This window comes from Heterodontus francisci, unplaced genomic scaffold, assembly GCF_036365525.1.
Source record: "Heterodontus francisci isolate sHetFra1 unplaced genomic scaffold, sHetFra1.hap1 HAP1_SCAFFOLD_279, whole genome shotgun sequence".
In the NCBI taxonomy this organism is placed as follows: Eukaryota; Metazoa; Chordata; class Chondrichthyes; order Heterodontiformes; family Heterodontidae; genus Heterodontus; species Heterodontus francisci.
This window is the reverse complement of record NW_027141885.1, coordinates 295,021-301,076: the sequence shown is the minus strand read 5'-3', so window position 1 is coordinate 301,076 and position 6,056 is coordinate 295,021.

Genomic DNA, 6,056 nt, shown 5'->3' with positions numbered 1-6,056 from the left:
CTAACATACTCCTGGCTGCTCTCCCACATTCTACTCTCTGTAACCTTGTGGTCATCCTAAACTCTGCTGCCATCTTCTAATTTACACCAAATTCTGTTCACCCAACATCCCCGTGCTCACTGACCTACATTGGCTCTTAGTCCAGTGACACCTCAATTTTAATATTCTCACTCGTATGATCAAATCCATCCATGTCCTCATCCCTCTGATTATCCCAATCCTCTGTCCATTTCCAATATTCCTGAAGCTTGTTCATCTTAAAGTCTTTTTCCAATTCCATTTTAAAGTGAGTTTCTTTTCCTCAGTCTGTCTCCCTGACCACACATTTCATCTCTCCTGCTCCACTCATGCTGTGGAAGTTTGGATTCATAAAATGGTGTGAGCTGCACAGCCGGTCACATCCAGCACATTGTACAGGACACCCAGGCTGGCCGGGGTGCTAGCGTGGGTGTAACATGTGTGTGCCTGTAGTGTGAGGTGGGTCTGAATACAGTGTCAATCAGCCATTCCAGCAGCTTTGATGTACGAATTTGAAACTTGGTCTTTGCATGTCCACTGACCGCCTGTGTTAGTCACTCTCAGCTGAACATACATTCAGCAGCACGAGGAACCCCCTCTATGGTAATTTAAGAAGACCAGGTATCCATATTACAGGTGAGGGGCTTTTGACTGACTTCTGCTATTGTAAAGTTAGTGGAGGTGCTGTGGATGATTTTCTTGTTCTTGTAATTTATTCTCATCTTTCCTGCTGTTACTGCCCTGGTAAGTCTTCATTTCCACAAATACGATCTGTAAACCCTGGTTCACTGAAATACTGTTCAAGTAATTTTTTTTCTCTGAAGCCCGAAACCAGTGTTATTGGTCTCCATAAGAAATCCTGTCCCCGATCTGTGAACGACATACTCCAAGTCCAATGTCTGAGACTGAACCAGACTGTTTGCAACCTCTGTGTTCTATTTAAACCTGAGCTGAGTTCATCTCCATATTCTCTCCTTCACAAACACTGCCTACTTCCACCTCTGTAATATCACCCATCTCCACCTCTACCTCAGCCCATCTGCTGCACTACCCCTCATCTGTGCCTTTGCTAAATCCACACTTGACTATTGCAATTCTATCCTGGTCATTTTCCCAGTTATAAACCCGCATAAATCATAGCCCATCCATAACTCTGCTGCCTGTATTCTAACTCACACCAAATCCCGATCACCCATCAACCCTGTGCTCTCTGATCTGCATTGGCTCCCAGTCTGGCAGCACCTTAATTTTAATATTCTCATTCTTCTGTTAGAATCCCTCCATGACCTTACCCCTCCACTTAGTCCAATTCCCCTCTTCATTCCTATATTACAGAAAAACCTTTGCCTTCAAATCTATTTCCAGGTACCCCTTTAAAGTGAATTTACTTCCCTCTCTATCTATCCCTGGTGGTAATTTTCGGCTCTGTAACACCACGGTTGTCCACACTATGGAATCCTGGCTCGACAAAAGGGTGTGAGATGAGCTAAAACCACTTCTGGTGTGGCCTGCACACTGCCTCGTGCTGTTCCCGGGTGTACATTGTGTGCAGGAGGAGTTGTGGAGTGTCACATCAAACTTCTATTCCAGCAGCTTTGATGTACGTCTTTGAAACTTGGACTGTGCATGTTCACTGACCGCCTGTGTTACTCACTCTCAGCTGAACATATATTCAGCAGCACCAGGAACCCCATCCAGTGTTATTTAAAGGGACCAATTGATAGATTTTTATTAACCAAAGGTATTAAGGGATATATATGGAGAAAAGGCAGGTATATGGAGTTAGGATGCAGATCAGCTATGATCTCATTGAATGGCGCAGAACAGGTTAGAGTGGCTAAATGGCCTACTCCTATTCCTCTGTTCCCAACAAAAATTTAGCGATCTAATTTTTCACATTTTTAACAGACCTCAGTCCTCAAATATTTTTTGGGTGAGAGAGTTCCAAATTTCCACTACCTTTGTATGGCGATGTGCTTTCTGATCGCATCGCTGAATGGCCTGGCTTTAATTTTAGGGTTACACTCACTTGTTCTGGACTCCCCCACCATCGGACCTACAGGTGCAGGGCTTTTGACTTCCTTCTGATAACGTGAAGTTAGTGGAGGTGCTGTGGATGGTTTTCTGGAGATTGTGTTGTGAGCAGCTGCAGACATTCAGGGACGACAGAGGATTTGATAACCCAACTCTGGACGAGGTATGGGGACTGTAGTTACAGTGTCTCTGTGTCTGTAACATGACAAACAAATGGAGCAGAGGCTGCAGAGAGGGGAAAATCTGTAAAGTGGGAGGAGGAGGGGTCTCTGCCTTACATACCTCATGTTTTTCAAGAGCAAAAAGAGCAGTGGTCCTAATACCGAGCCCTTGGGAACACCACTGTATACTCCCATCGAGTCTGAACAACAACCTTTCACCATTTCTCTCTGTTTACTTTTCCTTAGTCAATGCTTAATCCGCACTTTCACTGTCCCTTTAATCTATAGGGTTCAGTTTTCCTAACCTGTCTATTGAATGTCACTTGATCAAACAACTTTTGAAAGTCCATAGATATAACTTCAATCAAACCATCCTCATCAACCCTCTCCATTGTTTTTTCAAAGAACTACATCAAGTTTACGTCACCACCACCTCTCTCCACTCCTCCACTGTTGTTAAATTATCAGATTGCATATCTGACATCCAGTACTGGATGAGTAGAAATTTCCACCAATTAAATATTGGGAAAGGATGGAAGTCATTGTTTTCACTCCCCACTCCAACTCTGTTCCCGTGCTATTGATTCCATCCCTCTCCTTGGTAACCCTCTGAGATTGAGGCACTCTGTTTGAAACCTCGGTGTCACATTTGGGACAAAATGAATAGGCACACGTACAAATGTGGGATAATTATGGAAGACCAGCACGGATAAGTTCAGGGAAAATTGTGTTTAACTAACTTTCTGGAGTTTTTGAAGAGGTAAAATGAAAGATTGATGAGGGCAATGCTGTTGATCTGGTGTAAATGGAGTTTCAAAAGGCATTTGATAAAGTGGCACACAACAGACTTGTGAGCAAAGTTGTAGTTCATCAAATAGAAAGGACAGTAGCCACATGAAAGTAAACTGGTTGAGTGACAGGAAACAGAGATTAGTGATTAATGGATGCTTTCCGGGCTGGAGAAACGTTTGTAGTGGAATCAAAACAAAATACTGCAGATGCTGGAAATCTGAAATAAAAACATAAAGTGCTGGAAATACTCAGCAGTGTCTGGCAGCATCTGTGGAGAGAGAAGCAGAGTTAATGTTCCAGGTCTGAGACCTTTCATCAGAAGTGGCTAAGGTTAGAAATGTAATAGGTTTTAAGCAAATAAAGTGGCGGTATTGGGGGAAACACAAGGACAGAAATGTGAAAAGTAGAGCGGGAATGGCGGGTGGAGGGTGTTGAAATAACAAGCGACTGGAAGCTCGGTGTCATGCTTTTGGACTGAATGGAGGTGCTCCACAATGTGGACACCCAATCTGCCTTTTACCTGCGGCGGTGTTCCAGTGAACATCAACGTAAGCTCGAGGAACAGCACGTCATTGTCCAATTAGGCACTCTACAGACTTCCGGACTGAACATTGAGTTCAATAATTTCAGATCAAGACTGGCTCTTTTAATTATTTTGCTTTATCATTTTTTTTGCCATTTCCTGGCCTTAAATTGGATTTTTTTATGTTGGTGCTTTTGGCTAGGGCAGTTCATTATTTTGTCATTTATCACCCTCTCTGCACTAACGCTTTGTCTCTCACCACATGACAAGCACACTCTCTTTGTCTTTGCCCCATGACCTCCTTGTCAGTTAATCTCTATGACCCTCTGTCCTATCAACACCTCTTTTTTTCTCTTTTGCCCCACCCTTGCTTTATTTCCTTAAAACCTGACCTTTCTAACCTTTGCCAATTCTGATGAAAGGTCACAGGCTCGAAGCGTTAACTCTGCTTCACTCTCCACAGATGCTTCCAGACCTGCTGAGTCTTTCCAGCACTTTTTGATTTCATTTAAGACTTGAAGTGGAGTTCCCCAGGGATCAATGTTGGGATCGTTTCTCTTCCTGACAAATATTAATGACATGGACCTTGGTGCACAGGGCACAATTTCAAAGTTTGCAGATGATGCAAAACTTGGAAGCATTGTGAACTGTGAGGAGGATAGTGTAGAAATTCAAACGGACATAGACAAGTTGGTGGAATGGACAGACAGGTGTCAGATGAAGTTCAATGTGGAGAAATGTGATGTGATTCATTTCGATAGGAAGAACATGGAGAGGCAATATAGAATAAATTGTACAACTCTAAAGGGTGTGCAGGAGCAGAGGACCTGGGTGTATATATGCATGGGTCACTGAAGTTGGCAGGAGAGATTGAGAGCAGTTAATAAACCAGACAGTATCCTGCGCTTTATTCACAGCAGCATGGAATGCAAAAGCAAAGAGGTTATTTTGAACTTGTATGAGACACTAGTTCGGCCTCAGTTGCAGTATTACGTCTAGTTCTGGGCACCACACTTTAGGTAACGTGAAGACATTGGGGAGTGTACATAAACATTCACAAGAATGGTTCCAGAGATGAAGAATTACAGTTATGAAGAGAGACTGGAGAACTGGGAACATTTTCCTTAGAGAAGAGAAGGCTGAGAGGAGATTTGAAAAAAAGGTATTCACAATTATGAGGTGTCTGGACAGAGTGGATAGGGAAAAACTGTCCCCACTCCTGAAAGGTTCTAAAACGAGAGGGCAAAGAATAAAAGTTATTGGTAAAAGAAGCAGAAGTAACATGAAGAAAACTTTTTCACACAGCGAGTGCTTAAGATCTGGAATACACTGCCTGAGAGTGTGGTGGAGGCAGATTCAATCGAGACATTCAGGAGGAAATTGGATAGCTGTCTGAAAAGGAAAATTGTACAGAGTTACAGGGAGAAGGCAGGGAAGCGGTACTAGATGAATTGCTCTTTTGGACAGCCAGTGCAGACACGATGGACTGAATGGCCGCCTGTAACAATTCTGTGATTCTGTGACAGTTGACCACAAAATGAGCTTCCACCGTTATATTCGTGTCATCACTATAACCACCTATTTCCACTTCAATAACATCGCCTGATTTCACCCCTGTCTTAACTCATCCGCTGCTGAAGCTCTCAGTCATGCTTTCATTACCTGTAACCTGGACTATTCGAACTCATTCTTCCACATTCTACTATCTGTAAACTTGAGGCCATCTAAAACTCTGCTGCCTGTGCCTTAACTCACAGCAAGTCTCATTCCCCGATCACTGACCGACATCAGCTCACAGTCAAGCAATGTCTTGATTTTAAAATTCTCATTCTTGTTTTCCAATCCCTCCATTGCCTCACCCCTCATTAACTCTGTAATCCCCTCCAGCCCCACAAACCTCTGCGATATCCCTGCTCCTCTAATTCTGGCCTCTTGTGCATCCCTGATTTTAATTACTCCACCATTTTGGCCACACCTTCAGTTGCCTCGGCCCAAAGCTCTGGAATATGCGCCCCACACAGCTCCATCTCTCCGTCTCTCCACCTCGCTTTTATCCTTTAAGACACTCCTTTAAAACGTGCCTCTTTGACCAAACATTTGGTCACCTAACCTAATATCTCCCTTGGTGGTTCAGTGTTATACGTTGTTTCATAATGCTGCTGTGAAGTACCTTGGGATAAATTCTTGCTGAACTTTGCCAGACATGAATTGTCATTAGCATATCCATGTGGCTTGAAATTTATTATGCTATGCTTTTCCAAGCAAATAATATTTCTGTCCTGGGTTGTGAAATTTCACCACCACTGACGTCAGATTGACTGGACAGTACAGGGTTTACCACATCCCTCCTTTTTGTAAACTAGGTGTATAATTTGCAGCCCTCCAGTGCTCTGTCATCAGTCCTATATCCAGAGAGAACTGACAGATTCTGTGCAGTGCTTCTTCCATTTGCACCATTCCTTCTCTCACCAACCCTCAGAATTCCCATCCAGACCGGGTAAATGTTCTAGTTTATTGTGATACAAAAA